The sequence below is a fragment of the Stegodyphus dumicola genome, chromosome 1 (assembly GCF_044657685.1).
Source record: "Stegodyphus dumicola isolate Sdum_Otavi_A_Nest chromosome 1, ASM4465768v1".
NCBI lineage: Eukaryota > Metazoa > Arthropoda > Arachnida > Araneae > Eresidae > Stegodyphus > Stegodyphus dumicola.
In genome coordinates, this window is record NC_140768.1 from 201102092 (window position 1) to 201120942 (window position 18851).

Genomic DNA, 18851 nt, shown 5'->3' on the forward strand with positions numbered 1-18851 from the left:
GGAACTTTGTAACAATGTATTCATACCTATCTTTGATTCTAAACAAACACGGACATTTTCAAAACTGAAAAAACCTTTTAGTTGAGTTTTAATTTTGTTCAACAGTAATGATTTATTTTTATCAATTGGTCAAAGGTAGATATTTTTATTTAAGGAGAAAACAGAAATACTTGTATGCTTTTTAAAAATTTTTATTAAAGAGAAAAATTTTCATGTTTAACTGTTGTTTGAAGTTTTCAACCCCAAGTAAATTATTTTACACTAATTCTAATAATTTAAATTATTTATTTGTAACAGTTATACTTTTAATAATAGAATGAATGGATTAATGGATACAGTTACATTTTCAAATAATTTTGAAGCTCTCATGTCTAAGCAATTTTGAACATCCCCATTAGCAGATTTCTGAGAAGATTTCCTAAAATTTACTTTGAAAAGCGTGATAAATACGATATTGGTTATAAGCGTTAATGCCTGTAACTTTTAACAAGTTCATATATTGAAAAGCTAATGGTTCTTAGAAGTCAGATAATGAATTCTCAGAAGTCAAATAATGAGTTTCGAGAACTGGAAGTTTTTTTTAGTTCAGTACAGTTCTGAAACTCTTTTTTTGTCGAGTAATTAGTAGAATTTCTGCTAATGGTGAAATTCATTATTACGCAAAAAACGTACACAAAGGTTATGGATATAGTCAAATATTTAAATACAAAGAGGATGGTTGTAAAGGACTGCGGGAACATAAAAGCGCAGATTAAGCATGATTTTAATGCTCTTTGAAATGAATTTTTATAATAATATTAAAAGCAAGAGTACTGCAATTTGAAATTATTAAATTAGTTCCTGAGAGAGATGGGGATTTCATGGAAAGTGTACGTTTTAGAAGCATTTCGCAACAAAGGTTGTTTTATATCACAAGGATGGTAAATAAAATTCTTTTGTAATATCTGATAACATTATTTGGATTGCAACAGTCTTAATACTCACATCATTACACCTGAGGAAAACCATGAAAGCGCCCATGCAACCAGCGTATTTAGCAGGATTTGAAACCCAGACTGAATTGCTAGTGTTCAACGACTCTACGACTCATTTGCTGGTGGTCTGGCCATCGGTGCTATTAAACTAAAATTCATCTATATTTATAAAGGGCCCATCAGAAAAATGCACACACTTTAATTAATAAAAGAAAATTCTTGTGCTTTGGTATTGAAATTAATTATAAGTTAATTAAATCATACAAAGGTTAGCCTAGGTTTAATATAATATTCCTGAATATGTACCTATACAGTTACTTAGATTGCTCAAAGTGTTACAGCGGTAGCCATTAACAGCTAGACACATAGCACAATACTGAGCAGTTATTTGAACAATGTTTAGTCGATGTGTCCGAGGGGACTGCTGCACATTCTGCCATAATTTTTTGATGAAGGACCTGTAGCCTCACCGATTTACTATACTACACAACATCCCTCCAAATTAATTTTGGTTCACTGTCATGTGTCACACATATGTGAGAGTACCAACATGTTAAGGAAATATCATACTACATATTATAAAGATAATTAAATTTTGAAACCAATATATAGATATCATCTGTTAAAGTCTGTATGTATTTTTCTGACATATTCTGTATGTGAAGTTGTACTTTTCATTAGTCCCACCTTTTAATTATTACTGTACACAATATATATGAAACTGAACTCACAAATTTTCATATCTGTCTCTTTTATTAGTTTGCTTTTCATATATTTTTTCAATAGTTTTATTTTTGATGTTGCTTTACATGAAGTCAATTTAAACATAAGAAAAGAAAGCAGAGCACAAAAGAAATTCACACTGAAACTAAATTAAAAATTAGTCTGAAGATTACTGATGTAAAATAAATAGTGGCTGATTTATCAAAATTACATAAGAAGGCAAATAAATAATTAGCATATTCAGATTTTAATTACAAGTAAAAATTTTATATTCCTAACAGTAAAAATGCACATATTACAATTTTATTCATTTATTACTCACAACCAACTCAGTAGAACTCGTCAAATTTTTAAAATGTGCCAACTCCGGCAAGCATGCTCATAACAATCCTTTAATAGGGCAATGTCGCCGTTTTCGTATACATTATTTGTGTTGTATTCCAAATTTGAACAATTTTTATGAACAAATTGTGATATTTTTTTGCCTTAATTTTAAAATATGCGCTTTGGAATTTGCCAACAATGGAAAAAACTACGTTGAAAATTCTACAGGAATACAAAATTTTGCCCAACAAATTTCTAAAAGGAACAAAAAGGAAATACATTTGGTACATACCCAATGCTGCTGAGGTTTGTGCCATGCCGAGTCTCTGAAATTCTTTAATGTTTTTTCAAGCAAAAATAAATCGCTCATGGAAAAGAATAGGGCAAAAAAATTACAGAAAGATTTGGAGATGAACGTGTTTTAATTTTAATGTACTATTATGTAATCCTTATTTAATAATTTAAATTTATATTTAAAATTTCTAAAATATGTTTTATTTTCATAATTTGATAATGTTAAGTCAACTTGCGATAAATATCAATAATTTGGCATAACAATCCTAAGAAAATAATAAAATAGAATAAGAAAAGTTGTGAAAACCATCAACTTGCACCCAATGAGTAACTTTTACCTTTTCATATGTTAAATCCAAATTGAGCCAAGGTGTTTGTGTTAATACGTATCATTAATTTTACAGACAGTATACTGTATTCTTTTATATACTGCAATATTTAGTTTGTACTGAAATTATGTAGTGACAATAATTTTACTTAAGACAGAAATTTTTCAATATTACAAGTTTACATTTTTTTTTAATATGATGAAAAGCAGCACGTTAAAAACTTTAAAGCGAATATTTTGGAGTACTAAGTATTATATTTTAAATTACTCGATGGCTCTTCCAGAAATAAATAATTTAATTCTGTATACTGGAAGAAGATCATTTCCGACTGGCATAAAAATCATAATTTTGAAACAGTAGTAGAAAAACCATTAAAAGTACTTATTTTTAAAACTCTAATGCAATAAAAGCAGGTTAGCGTGTGTGTGTACTTAATTACGACAAAGCACACGAGGGCTATCTGCCTAAGGGAAGGAGTGCCTTCGTGGAGGACTTTCTAAGGGAAACTGGCTCGTATACACGTTACACATGGAAAAAACCACGAAAACGCCCATGCAGCCGGCCCGTTCGCGGGATTCGAACCTCGGACCGAACTACCAGTGTTCAGCGACTTTACCGCTCGGCCGCTGGTGGGCGCAGGTTAGCATGAAATGTTTGAGTATAAGATAACTTGCGATCATTATGTATTTACAATCATTTTTATGTAAATAAACGTTACATGATATCTTAGACCTCTGCTTTTCAAACTCTATCTATTAATCTGGGAATCTGAGCATTTCACTATAATAAATAAGTTTTAATAAATGCATTATAGATGCCAATATGTTTGTTTTCTGTAACATATACTTTGAACATTTTAATTAAATCATTTTTCATCAATAATGTGTGCATATATTTTACTTAAGATGAAGAGAAATTAACATTTAAAAAATGAATTATAGGCTGAAAGTATTTTGTAAAATAAGATAGGAAATTCAATTAATAGAACTTATAAATGAATAAATGTGATAATAAGTATTATACTGTTCTTATTTGTTAAGAATGGATATTAAATTATGGATAATAGAATGGACTTGTAAATGTGAAGCACATGCGAACAATAATACTAATTCACAACATTCTGATATTGATTTCAGTACTTAATGTAAATATAAAGTCTTATTGACAGCTTAGTGGAACTCATAGTAAGTAGTGACAGTGTAATCTTAAGTTCAATGTATTTATTACAAGATAATGAAATATGGTCTGAATTTTAATTCAAAACTCTTTTCACATATCTTTAAAAGCCAAATTTTAACCGGTACTGTTCTGTTATCGGGACAGATTCAGAGATGTAATGTATGTAGCTACGAGTGGTTTGGTTTCATTTTAGTTTAGTATGGCAAAGCACACTAGGGCTATCTGCCTGTGGGAAGGGATGTTCAAAGATTTTAACAGCCACTGATGGGCCTATGCACGTGTGTATATACACACATGTACATGAATACATACATACATTTCTGAATCTGGTCCCGAAAATATAATAGTACCTTTTAACCTTACAGTTTAATCTTATAGTGTTTTGATTACTTTTATGTACTGTCATCAATAATACATCTTATGAGATACATCAGCAATGCATCTTATTATCATTAATTTCTTACTAACAATTCAATTTCACTTGCCATGAGTAGATTCTTGACTCATACATATCTTATATATATATATATAAATAAGTTGTTTCAATACAAAGATCACAATATAAGGGTAAAATCCTAGTATACGGTGCAGCCTTGGTACGATTTTGAAAATTATCGCCAACACCAAAATGACTCGTTTAACTACTCATCGTATATATCCCATGTACTGCTCATCATAAAGTCGCCAAAAGTAGCCAAATCCCTTGTGCACCGGATACTAGGATTAAACCCAATATAAGTTACACAGTATATTTACAATAATTATTTATTACTCATACATATAATGTATAAAATCAGGCACTAAATTGTAAAAATATACTTTTAATGAATTTGGAAATAAATGAAAATATTATAATCTGCATCTCATTAGATTTTTTAAATGCACAAACTTCACAGTCAAAAATACATACTAATGTAAGAAAATTTAATATTAAATGCTTTTTGTCAAAAAAAAAATGTCGGTACAAGACATATTTTATTGAGTCCAATCATCAGTGGAACTCCAGGTAATCAGTCTTTGTAAAACGTAAAATCTGAAATGTTACTTTAAGCTAATTTTTTTTAATCCACTCAGTTTTGGCTTATGTAAGTTTTACTGTATTTAACTAGATGTAAAGAACTATAAACACACATTCGAGCAACTCACTTGAAGGTATGTTTCCAGGAAATAAAAGTGTACTTATTGGATTGAATTCAGCGTTACACCTTAGAACAGGTAATGATACCTCATTGTTAGGCGTTTTCGATAGTCTTGAAATATCATAACTGGAAACAAATCTTACTAAATTCACTTCTTGCTAAATTATGTTCAGCATCATTTAGCATTTGCACTTTTATAGCTAAATTAGATTTCAGTAAGTCTATTACACTAAGCACATAAATATTCAGTATTATTTTCTTTACATTTCAGCAAAACAACAAACTTCCTTTCTAAGAATGCATACTGAGCAATGAAAATTCCAAATATGATATATGCTTTACCAGAACCATAACCCCATCAGTTAATAGTGATTTAATCTTCATAGACAAGCATATACAATAGTCTTGATATATCAGAGCTGGTAGCATATCTTAAATATATTCAGTTCTTATTAAATAACGTGTTCTTCATTTAACTTCAGTAGTTTCACAGCTAAATTACACTTCAATATCTTCATTAGAGTGAACTCACTTTTTCATCTTTATACTCTTTACGTTTTAATAATAAAATGAAGTTTATTTCTAAGAAAGCATATTGAATCCAATAAAGAAATCAAACCACAGTTAATAATGCTGTAAATATTCAGATAGATATATATGAAATGTATTTTAAGGATTTCTTGACAGACACTATGTTAATGCAATGGTAACTGGTTGCATTTTGATTCAAAATATTTACTGCATTAATTACTGACACAAATTAGCACTTGGTTTCACTAACTTAGTATTAACTTCACTTGGTTTAATTCACGCAGGTACATTTTATATATTAGATGATTTAAGTCACTTAAAAGTTTCTGATTATCAATATGCAGAATAATTTGTAAACCACACTTTACATGCATCTTCCAACCATCAGTAACTTCCATCCGGCTAGATCTAATCTTCTATTGGAACAGTAGTTTAATCCTTAATATTAAATCGTTATAACAAACATTAAATCGTTATATACAGATACACACGCATATATATATAAACACTTTCAACTACGAAAAGCTAAATGTACATTCAAAGAACGCACTGGATAACTCCGAATAGCGGAATGTAAACAAACGTCAGAAATGTGACATCACTCATGTGGGCGGAGTTAATGGTGACCCTCATCTGGACTGTCATTGGCCAAATTCAAGCCGTTGTCCTAGCAGTGTACATTTTGCTTATATGCCTCCCAGCCGTTTGATGGCAGCTGTTCTTGGCGGAATCAGGACAACTCTCTCCCGTTGTTGCCTGGATCTCGTTGCTGGCTGTTCAACCGTATGTTGCTTCCTTGCATCTGCAGCTGATTTTCCTTCGTCAATTCGTCGACATTTGCTGCGTAGACTCCTATCCGGTGGGTACATCTTTCGTTTTGGAGCCGTGTTATGATTGCTGCCATTTTTCCTGGCTCTCTTTGCATTAGTAGGACTTTTCCCTTCTTCATTCTGGGGGTGGTCGTGCCCTCTCTTTTCTGGTCGGTGGAATGGCTTCTTTTTCTTGTTATCTTCAGTTTTCCAACGGGGAAACTTTCTTTTCATATGCACCTGTCTACTCATGGCTTGTTCTTGTGATTGTCGTTGTGCCACCTCTGGAGATTGTGCCTGCCGTGCCGGATCCTGCAAAAGATCTTGAAATATTTGCATTTTATTATGATTATAGAATGGTTTTATCTGGTCAATGTTTGCGGTGCAGGTTTCACCATTCTTGGCTTTTAACACCACTACAGTCTCAGTTACTTTCTCTATTACATATGGTCCTTCAAATCGTGGATAGAACTTTGCAATTTTATCTTCTGGTGCTAAAGAAAGTGAATGCTTAATTTTTAACACTTCATCCCCTACTTTATAAGTTACTCCACGTCGTTTAATGTCATAATACAGCTTCTGTTTTCTTTGTGCTACTTCAGTGTTCTTCTTCGCTTCTTTAATTAATTTTTCTATATCGCCCATTTGAAATTCCGGGGCTCATTGTTGAACATAAAATATTCTATCTAACGGCGTTATAATCTTTCTGCCTAAAAATAACTCAGCAGGAGTTTGCCCGTCGTGTCATGTTTGGCGGTCCTAAGGGCGAAAGCTAATTCATTGACATAGTTATCCCAGCTTTTATGAAAATTTTTAACACAACTACGAATAATTTTCACTACATTTCTATTGACCCGTTCCGCTGTATTTGATTGCAGCCGATACGGGACCATTTTTAAATCACGTATGCCCAGTTTTTGGCACATGTCTTCAAATATATTACTTACAAATTGAGGACCATTATCCGATATAACTTTTAGGGGCGCCCCGTATTTTAAAATATATTTATTTAAAATAGAATCAGTAACTAATTTCGCGGAGGCTCGTTTTAAGGGAACAATTTCGGTCCATTTACTAAAATGATCAAACATAACAAGGAGATAGCGACTTTTATTTAACTGACTTTTCGGGAAAGGGCCCAATAAATCGATGTCAATTATTTCATTTGGAAATTCTGATTTAATGCTATTTAGAAACCCAGCCGGGCGGAAATTAACGTAATTAACTGCTTGACATTTTGGGCAGGATTGGACATACGCCATTGTTAACTTTTGCAGCTTAGGAAAATAAACTGCTTCGCGTACGCGTTGGATGGTTCTTCGAATCCCACCATGAGAGGCCAAAGGCGACTCGTGCAACTCCTGCAGTATATTTAATCTAAGACTAGCTGGGATAACTGGTCGAAATTCGTTGTTGGAATTCGTAGTTTTTGTATAAAATAATAGACCATCTATTAGTTCGTAATGGGCCGCTCTATTCCTTATCGCCACAATATCTTGGTGGCTAAAATTTTCAGGATCTTTTAAATAATCATAAATATTTTTAAATCCCGGATCCTTACCCAGTTCGGTTATTACAGGTTCTCGGGAATGTATCGTATATGCTGTGAGCATTACCACATTTACAGTATTACCTTCTTCATCTATTTTTATTCTGGATAGGGCATCTGCTACGATATTTTCCTTTTGGGGGGTGTGTTTGATTACCAAATTATACTCCTGTAACTTGAGTGCCCATCTTATTAACCTTGGGGATAAGTTTTTCCCTGAGTATAATCTAGTTACCGCCGCATGATCAGAATACACTGTTACTGGCGCACTTCCAAAATAGACTCGGAACTTTTGCACTGCTAACAGAACTGCAAGTGCCTCTCTCTCAGTCGCGGAATAATTTCTTTGAGTTTCATTTAAAGTTCTACTAAAAAATGACACGGGCTGCTGATTGGGGAAAGTACTGATCCTACCGCATAATCCGAAGCATCCGCTGAAATTTCTAAATTCTCATCGTTCTCAGGAAATTTCAAAACAGGGGCTTGCGTTAACGCTTGTTTTAATTTTTCAAACGCACTATTGGCTTCGGCCGTCCACTAGAATCTTGCCTTTTTTCTTTTTAATTTTAACAATAGATGCAAAGTGTTTTATAAAGGACCTTTAATATGAAAAAAAGTCCTAGAAAAGAAGACAGCTTCTTCGCCGTATTTGGCGGCGGATACTTTTGAATAGCGATTAGTTTTGATTCGTCCGTCTCGATTCCTTTCTGAGATATTTTGTATCCTAAGTATTTTAATTCAGGGGCTGCAAATTTACACTTTTCAACATTAACTTTTAGACCGGCCTCATTTAATAATGAAAACACCTCTCTCAAATCTTTTATATGTTGATCCGAATTATCACTAGTAATAATGATATCATCTAAATATGTAAATGTGGTCTTTCCTAGAACAGGCCTTAGCACAATTTCCATACATCGCTGAAATGTTGCCGATGCTCCTGAAAGGCCAAACGGCATACACAAGAATGAATAAGTGCCTGACTTGGTTATAAAAGCAGTCTTAGGTACATCTTCTGGTTTTACACCTATTTGAAAATAACCCGTCGTTAGGTCTAACGTAATCATGTATTTCGTAGAAGTTATGTTCCTTAAAATTTCTTCAATAGTAGGTAATGGATATACGGGATATTTAGTAATGGAGTTTAATTTACGACAGTCAATTGCAAAACGCCACCGTTTCGGATGTGTTACTGGATAGTCATTATTTTTCTTACATAACACAACCGGGCTAACACAACTACTTGGGATGGGCGTTATGATCTTTTTACGTAACATATCTCGAATGTGCCACTCTATAATTTTTTCTTTAGTCTTATCGTACCGATATGGCTTGTGGCGAACGGGCAGTGATTCTCCTGTATCGATTTCATGTTTCATCACTTGAGTAAATCCGGGACTATCACTAAATAACGAAGCAAATTCACTTACCACTTGGCGAATTTTTTGTTGCTCTTCCGTAGGCAGGTGGTTGAGATTTAACGTGGGTGGTTCTCTTTTTTCTTCGAGAACTGGTTTCATGGTCAGCTTAAGGGACGCTTGGTCAAAATCCAGCGTTGCTTCTGCCTCTGAAAGAAAATCTATCCCTAAAATTACATATGCTTGTAGATTTTTTACGATAAAAAGCATTATCTTTACCTGCTCGTCCTTAATACGAATATAGAGTGGTATTTTACCTATGCATTTGCATCTTTCCCCTGGGCAGCTAACACTGTCGTATTATCCGAATTATATTTACGGAAGTATTTCCGAAAAAAATCTTCTGCCACACAGGAACACTGCGCGCCTGTATCCAGGAGTACGGTGGCTGGAATATTGTTGACCAAAACTTCCAATCTTTGGAAGAATCAAATTTTTCACAATAACTGTATTTAGCTTGAAGGAAGAGGGATTTTCTTGGGTTTCGATTTTATGCATCCTCCCGTCAGCAGCAATCCGTTTTAGTTTAAATCTTCTTTCTTCTTTTCCATGCCTTCCTTCTTTTTCCGCTGGCCTTCAGACTTTTTTTCTGGCTTATTATTGAACTGTCGACGTTCGCCGGTTGTTTTTGGATACTCGGGTTTCCTTGACCACTGATTCGACTTGCTTCCGTAGCCGTGCTCTTGCCTTTGCTGTGGTCTTGGCGCACCAAATTGGCTACGTTGCTTGTACTGGCGTCTTCTTTCAATGTCCACCGTTCTTGTACTTTCAAACTGGATTGCGAGCTCAAATAACGTTTTCAGTGTCGTCTGGTTCCTTAATTCAACAAAGTCTTGTACTTGGGGAAGTAACCCAGGCAAAATTACATGGATTATTTCAGGATCCGGCCGGCTTCCATAGAAGAGTTTAAAGACGTGAAATTGTCTTAAAATAAAGATTGAAAGATTTTCGTTTCGTTGCTGGTATATACTGAAGAGTTCCGCTTACAATTTTGCACGATTTCTTACGACAGGAAAGGCTTTTACTAAGGCAGTCTGGAAATTTTCGTAAGTATAGGTGGGAGTTACCGCTTGACTCAAGAGGTTTCTTCCTAGACATTTGAACCAATTAAGCGCTTGGCCCCTCAAAGCGCTGGTAGCTAAGGTGACTTTCTGGAACTCATGGACTGGATATAGCATGAAGTGGTCATCCAATTTTTCCAAAAAAACTGGTCACCGGTGAGTTTCCATCAAAAGTTGCTGCTGGTATCATCGATGCGCGCATGGTCTGGACGACGTAACCTAATCCTTCCAGGGCGGCAGCTGGCATTTCTGGATTCTGAGCCGCTTCTGCAGGCACCTCAGTTTCTTCTTGAAACTCGGCCATGGTTATTCTTCTTCTTCAGGCGCCACTATCAGGACTTGTATTTCTCTTGATTTGCGTTGGAAACATGAATGTCCTGAATCGGAACAGGGAGCTTACTCAAGCTATGTTCACGAAAGTGTGAAGTAGACAACACAAGCAGGAAGGGTATACGAAACCCTTTATTTTCTATCTTTTACAGGATCTTCAGAGCTTCGGAATACAAAGACCAACCACTTGTGGTCTGAACGTAAGAATATAAAAACTACTAAATAAAAACTAACTTTGAATTAGTATACAAATGCCTATCACTAAGACTGGCATTTAATTAAAAAAGGTACGTATGTAGTACGCCGAGCTGCTAAAACTACGATACGTTTGCAATTATCAAGAGGGCTAAACCTCTGGCCTTAAAGGCAACCAGCAACAGAGTGAAAACTCGTAAAACTACAGTGGCAAGCGGCTTGCTTCCTATAACTCCTTCCTCTCTCTCTCTTGGCAAAAAGCCACAACTTAAGTACTTGGCGTTAGCAAGAAAATTTGCATAAATAAGTTTAAGCATTTAATTCTGGCCGGAAGTAGAAAATAAGAAGTGATAGTACGGTTTTAAAATAAAATAAACGTTAGTAAAACTTGAGATCCTTACAACCTAATGTCTCTACAAAACATTTCACAGTTCTGGAACTTTCCACCAAGCCACTCGTATAGTTTTTCTCAGTATCGCAGAGCACAATCAGTAATAACACTTTAAACTACTAAAAATGTTAAACACAACACAATGCATAGCGCATATGTAAAGGTGAAGCTCCTAAGGAGCTCTCTCAATACTTCGAATTCACGTTAACTAAACAGCTGAGAGCTGATGCTTTCTCAGGTCTTATATAGTATTACCCTGGCCGATGAGAAATCCCTTGTACCTTCCACTTCTCGAAATTACTGGAAGGCATATGAGGAGTGGATACGGTTACAGTTACATATAGGGATCAATAACAGTTATTCAATTACAATACCAATGACAGTTATACAGGAACCGAACTAAAACGTCGCCAAATTTGGAGAAAAAAATTAGTCGCCAAATTTCTTTTATTTTGGGGTACCCTTTATCTCCTGAAAAAAATTTAGTTCACGGTTTATTGTTTACATGCGCAACCAGGTTTCCGAAAAAAGATACTGGACACAGTTGTGAGCCAATACACTTTTTTCCACACAGTCTCTGTTAAGATGGATTTCTATTAAGCATGGATTACTTAATTCCTGATATATGGTGAGTAACTACTTATCGAATGATTAAGATTCAAATTATATATGAAGACATTTATTTATGAATATTACACAAAGTAATTAATTTAAACTGCGTCTATGTGATGAAACTTCTTGCAGAAATCTTTGAGAACAGAATAATCATTGTATAAAACCAGCAGTTGACAGACTGTTCCAAAAATCGGCCTGTACAGTAGGAAAACCACCCAAGTGGTAATACTGCTAATAAAGTTAACTTCTGTTATAAATAAATCGATAAACAACTCTGTTTTGATCTTACTCTAAAACTGAATCGGGAAGTGCGACAATGGACTATGTGAAAAAAGTTAAATTTTACAGGAGCAACAAAAAACTATCCCATGCCTCACAAAAATAACAGGAGACATTTAAATAAAGCTGAATTGCATGGAACCTAGATACATTGATATCATAACTTTTTGTTGTTGTCCTCTGAGTTTCTTGTGAGAAATGGGGTAATTTTTTGTTACTCTTGTAAAATTTGACTGTTGTAACTATAGGCCCTTTTTGTATTTTCCGATTCAATTGAAAACGTCTTTGTATGCAAATAACTGTGATCCAAATACTATTATTACCCTCAAAGTTAACAGAAGTAAAATAGATTATGGTATTACAAGATTTGCACGAGAAGACTCATACTGCAATACTTTCAAAGATATACTACAGCCTGACTTTTAAATTAAAAACCACTATTAATATTCTCCCAATTCATTAAAAATGTTCTCCTTTTATTCCCCTTTCCGAATTTCATGAAACTGTCATTTTCTTTCATTTTGTTACTTCCAATTTAAAAACGTTTCCAACATATCTTAACGAATTGTTTATTCTTCGCTTCTTCACCGAATTCAGCAATTTTATTATTTAGCTTAACGTTGAGTCCGACGGGAAAGCAAATTCGAAGCTATTAACTGTGAGAAATGTAAGACGCATTTTATGAAATAACGAACGACAATATTTTAATAAAGCAGTATAATATGAAGCAGAAGATTTGTATTTTAAAATTAAATATTTAAAATACATTTCCTCTGTACTAATTTAGTAGAATATTCTTAATAGAATAACTCTTATCAGCAAAAGGCTTGAAGCTATGAACATTAAGCTTGCTTTAGAATTCGTTGAATAAAAAAAAAGCATTTTTATTAGAGTACAAATCAAATTCTAATGACAGTAAGAAGCTTAAAATTGCTAAAAACTTAGTGAAGATGTAAATAAGGAGTTTGAATTTAAATTTGTAGTTAAAAATCTGACATCAGAAACTGGCAAAGAAGATGTACGAAAAAACTGAAGCAATCTGAAAAAGAGAAATTCCGTCTTGTTCTTACTCTAAAATAAGAATAAGATAAGTGCTTTAAAGATATTTACAAAGATAAATTTAAAACTGAAAATTCCTTTGATATTCTGCAGTTAATTATATTTTCTAGCTTGTCCATTTCATTAAGAATATTGTTATTGAGTTTGTCTGTTGATGTAGCAGGCAGTAAAATGTCATTTTCCAATTCAAAATTAATGAAGACTTATTTACGCGCGAGTACGTCACAAGAAAGATTCGTGAAACTGCATTAATAGCAGTTGAGAATTATAAAATATGTACTCAATTAGACGTAAAAAGTTTCCACTCTGGTTTATTTTTCAGTGTATTTTATATGTTTTCAGTGTATGGTCAGGCATTATCCTGCTGATAAAAGGCATTGCTCTCTCTGAAGGTATGGGAATGTTACCGGCCGCAGCACATCATCGATGTATTGCAGGGCCGTTATAGTGCCCTGAATACGAACTAGAGGTGACCTGGAATGGTACGCAATTGCGCCCTAAACCATGATGCTGCGTTTCGTGCGGTGGGACGTTCCACACCTGCTGCCGTATTGGACTATGCCACACTTGTACGCAGCGACTATCATTGGAGAAACAGAAGGTGACTCATCTGAGATTACGACCCTTTGCCATTCCGTCGTCTACATCGCTCGAGCCCGGCGCCATTGCAGACATTCGCGTCTATGATGTCGTGTCAGTCTTCATAACGGACGTCTAGAGTGCAGGCCACTAGCCACCAAACAACGGCAGATGGTTCTAGTCGATTTGGGAACATTCAAGGTCTCTTGAACATGGAGGTAGAAGTGGCTTGCGGGTGCTCCACCGCTTGTCGGCGGATGCGTGGATTCACGCATGCTGACGTCATTCTGACTGAACCGACACCACCTCGGCTGTGGCACCATCGTCGCCACAGTCGGTGCACTATTGATGCGCCCAGGTGTGCGTCACCTGAAATTTGCCTAATGGACCAACCTGCCTTCTTAAGTCCGATCACCATGTCCGTCGTAAAATCGTCTGTCTGCTGGAACTGCCTCTATTGACGACGGTCTGGCATTCTCTGCTATTACACGTGTCCTGAGACAAGAATAAATTTTCTACTATTGTTGCCCTATCAGAAATTAACGGTACGAAAACTGAACATTCTGCAAGTTCCTTTCCTTATATCTTCTTCAACGAGCGCTGGAGAGTTGCGCATTTCACATCAATCGCATAAGACGGTAACATACGTCTACCCTGAAATGTGTATAATTATCCGACTATTTCTTCTTGGTGTTACATTTTAAATTTCAATTTCGGTAACGTATAACATAAAACGCTTACAAATCATTCCATTGCGATAAAATTGCAGATATGCGTTTTCTGAATATAAAAATGTTAAGTGAATTTGCGCGCAGTGATTTGTGAGTACGAGAAGAAGTAATAATTTTAATGTTTATTTCATATTTTTGAATTAATTGATACATTTTTAATGAAAATATAAAAAGGAAACTTACGCATTCAACATCTGGAAATCTGAAAAAAATCATTGATATGTATTGCTGTTAATACAGTTTTAAACCTATGCATTTTCCTCTTTCTAATCTTTTTTATACTATATTTTTCTATGAATATCTAGTAATATGTTTTTATAAAGAGGTTAATTAATTAAAAAACTAAATAGTTAACAACATAAGTTTAAAAGTGTGTTAACGTAGTATTGATGTTTACTAATTTCCAGATCTATAATTTCCGTTTAGTTTTTTCAGTAAAAAATTATTTAGTTGTATGAAATATAGACGTAAAATATTACTTATTTTTCTTGTGGTTATAAAGTAGTATGCGAAAATTATTTTGTTTTCCATTCAGAAATAGATGTCTGCTATGCTTCAATCATCTACAAAACGTTTTTGCTATTCTTTTCTCAGTTCAGTTTTTCAGTGGATTCGAGAATGTTCACTGGCAGACGATTAAGAATCAAAGCAAACTTTAAAGAATGCATACAAAATTCAGCCAATAAGCAAACGATATCTTAGGAAAAGCAGTTTAAGATGGCATACCAATAAACACTGTCATTATCGTATTGCAGCATTTTGTAGTATATTGACTGGTGCGATTCTTACACTAAATATTTTCCCTAAAATTGAAGTATTGACTTGAAAAAGTAATATCTCGATTTTGAGCAGGAAAATCTGTTATAAATGTAATTCAGAATTTATAATTCTTTCAAATAAAAAATATAATACTTTGATGGATTATTATTAGCTTACAAAGCATGATTTAATTTTCTTCCATGGGTTCAAATAATTTTTTTATTCCTGGGGTAAGGATTTTATATTCCTTTTGCATTGCTAATTTCATTCGTTGCTTTATAGAAATATGTTTCGAATTTTACAGAATGAATAAACAGAATTTAAAAATCTGACACTTAGGAAATATCATGAGTAAATAGCAGGGTCGCATATTCATGACAGTATATTTGGATCAACATTTTGGTAAAATTCGGTATTATTTTACAGGTTCTGTTTTTGTGCTGGAGATATAAATTCTAATTTAAAATATCACTATGTTTGAACTAATCCATTATAACATAAATAAAATTCTTTTGATTCAATATAAAAGAAATAAAATTCAAGAATATAAAGGTTTGAAAACGACATGCACTCTTTGTATCGTAACTTTTCTTCAGTTACATTTTCCTGCTGGAACTAACTTCTGTTTTTTGAAATACTTCCTTTTAGTCTTCAGTGTATCTTATTCGAAGATATGGTATTAAATTCTTTCATGAAATAATCTCTTATTTTAGTACTTTAAGGAGCATATTTTTCTTGTAGATTTTAAAAATGAATGCTAAAGGTTTTGTTCCTTCACTACCGAGGAATTTTCAACTTGCTACTCGGCAATTATATTCACAATTTCCGATTACTCTCTCTCTCTCTCTATATATATATATATATGCAGTATTTTAAGTGCGTAGTTGTGATAGCTGAGTGGAAAAAGCAGGAATAAGACGTTAAAAAAACTAATTTCGGCGAAAGACAACTTTATTGGAAAGACAACTTTATTTGAATCATAAACATCGGCGCTTGCATATGTTTAAATCGGAAGATGTTTAAAATACCCACTGCACATATCGAGGCACGCATGCGCGCCGTGGAATGGCTGACTGCACACGTTGCAGCAGGTTGGTGTCCACTAAAGTACACGTAGCATGAAGACGAGCAACTAAGACACTTTCTTTAGTAACTAGGTCTTGATAGACCAATTCTTTCAGTTTGCTCCGCAGGAAGAAATACAAAAGTGTCAGATCTGACGATCATAGAGGCCATAAACACGGACCCCACTTCCGGTCCAGCGGTCTGGTTATTCCATATCTACCCAATAACGTACAAAACATACTATCCAATAACCCACTAGCTGTGAAATGCGCCCGAGCTCCATCATGCTGGACCACAGGCTTTGTATTGCCGCTAACGTATGCCATCTAGAAAATCGGTTAATACATCACGGAGTAATACCAAATATGAATGTCCAGTGAGGCGCTCAAGTAGCAGATATGGTCCAATCGTGCGACTGCCTAGTCTGTCGGCCCACACATTTACGTACTGCCTCCCCGGGTGCATTGCGCAATGATTGTACTCTGATCACATATGGCTGTTGTGATGGTTGAACACTCCATCACATATGGAGTCTATCCGTTCGCAAGATATGAGCAATCAAAACATTTTCGGCTTCATGTTGTTGCATTAGCCAATCACAAGAGCTAATACATCGCTGAAAATTATCTGGATGTCGAACTTGCACGGTTGTATAGCGAAATAGGTATAGCTCCTCTGACTGTAATAACCTCTGCGAAACACTATTGCTATTCGCATTCAGCTCCCTAGTTAGTGCCTTTGCGCTCAGCTTGGGACATTCTTCCATTCGTCGAAGTATTGCATTTTCTTGTGCTGGCTTAAGCCCGTGGTTCATTCTCCCACCAGCGTCGTTGAGTTTGCATGTCAGACGAACGCTTCCAGTATTTCTCAATCTCTTGTCCAATCTACGGATGATTGTGGTATCGGGAGGACAGCGTGATGGATAGCGACGGGCATACTCCCCCAGCAGTTCGTAAGGCATTACCATTATATTTACCCAATATTTATATGTCGAAACATTCACCAACGGAAAACGTATTGTTATTGATGTGACTCATCTCACTTGCAGTAGAAAAAGGCTTACGAAATTCATCATGGCAAGATAAAAAGTGCAAGATTGCGCCTGTTATTAGCAAGAACATTTGTAAGGATCTTAAGTTTTACTAACGTTTATTTTTATTTTAAATCTTTACTATCACTTCTTATTTTCTACGTCCGGCCAGAATTAAAAGCTTTAACTTATTTATGCAAATTTGTCTGGCGAACGCCAAGTACTTAAGTTGTGGCTTTTTGCCAAGCAAGAGAGAGGAAGGAGTTAGTCGAAACAGGCCGCTTGCCTTAGCAGTTTTACTCGGTTGCTGGTTGCCTTCCAGGCCAGAGGTTTAATCCTCTTGATAATTTTAAACGTATTGTAGTGTTAACAGTTCTCTGTACTACATACGGCTTCCTGTTAATATACGGCCAATCTTCCACGTAGGCCCTTGTTTATTATTCCAAAGTTAAGTTAGAGTTTAGTTAATATTTTTAAATTCTTACGTTCAGACCACAAGTAGTTGGTCTCTGTATTCCGAAGTACGGAAATTATTGTAAAGAGTGAAAAATAAAGGGTTTCGTATACCCTTCCTGTGTATCTTGTCTACTTCCCACATTTATTGAACATAGCTTTAGTAAGCTCCCTGTTCCGAGTCAGGTCTTTGCACGTTCCCAAAGCAAGTAGGGCGGAACACTGAACCTGATACATTGAGCACCATACAGGTGAAAGTACGACTTTGCTCAATTCCGACGCCAAATTCGAGGGTCTGCAACCCTTTCAACAACCTCTCGAGAGAAGTTTCTGTTCGAAGTGTATTTAGAGTGTCTCCATGCCGGCGCAGACACTATAAATTTACAAACATCAGTGTCTTGTTCGGGATTCGAAGCCGGGCCCTTTGGTACTGCAGTCAACGTCGCTAACCACCATCCCGGTTGGGCGGCATGGAATGCATTATCGCCATGGCGAAGATTATCGGTAGCTATTAGATGCAGGCTTTTAAAATGAAATTCAAACGACCGCTTGACATCATACCACGGCGGGCGCAGGCATGCTTCCATATGCGGGGTGGACCTTTTGATCATCTTCCTGTGTAAACGTATGAAAACTGATGTTCATGTTACCAAATAAAGGTTTTCCCGCCCATTGCACTGGATATGACGTCATACTTTTATTTTGCATTTTATCTCGAAAACTATTGTCGTTTTTTATTCCACACGAGGAATGTGGATATGCAGAGTATTCCACACGAGGAATGTGGATATGCAGAGTCTGGACAGTCTTGATGGGACACGGCGTATAACACTAAGGTGTTCTGAAGTTCTGCCTCCTCTATTCTGTTACAAAGTCAGGCGTAATTAATAAAAATAATCCTTTTTATAAGACACTGCACATCATCCGCTCTACTTAGCAAATGTTGTAATGCGTGGAACATAAAGTCTGTATCTTTCACGGGGATACGCGAATGCCATTTGATGCAGTGCTTCCATTCGACAAAGCATATGATTT

At 35.2% G+C, this 18851-nt stretch overlaps 1 protein-coding gene across 1 annotated transcript in view; it reads left to right on the top strand.

Annotated features, from left to right (window-relative positions):
* LOC118191183 (uncharacterized) overlaps positions 1 to 18851 on the top strand; it is an 85964-nt gene that overhangs the window by 41663 nt on the left and 25450 nt on the right. The gene's annotated exons all lie outside the window — the stretch shown is intronic.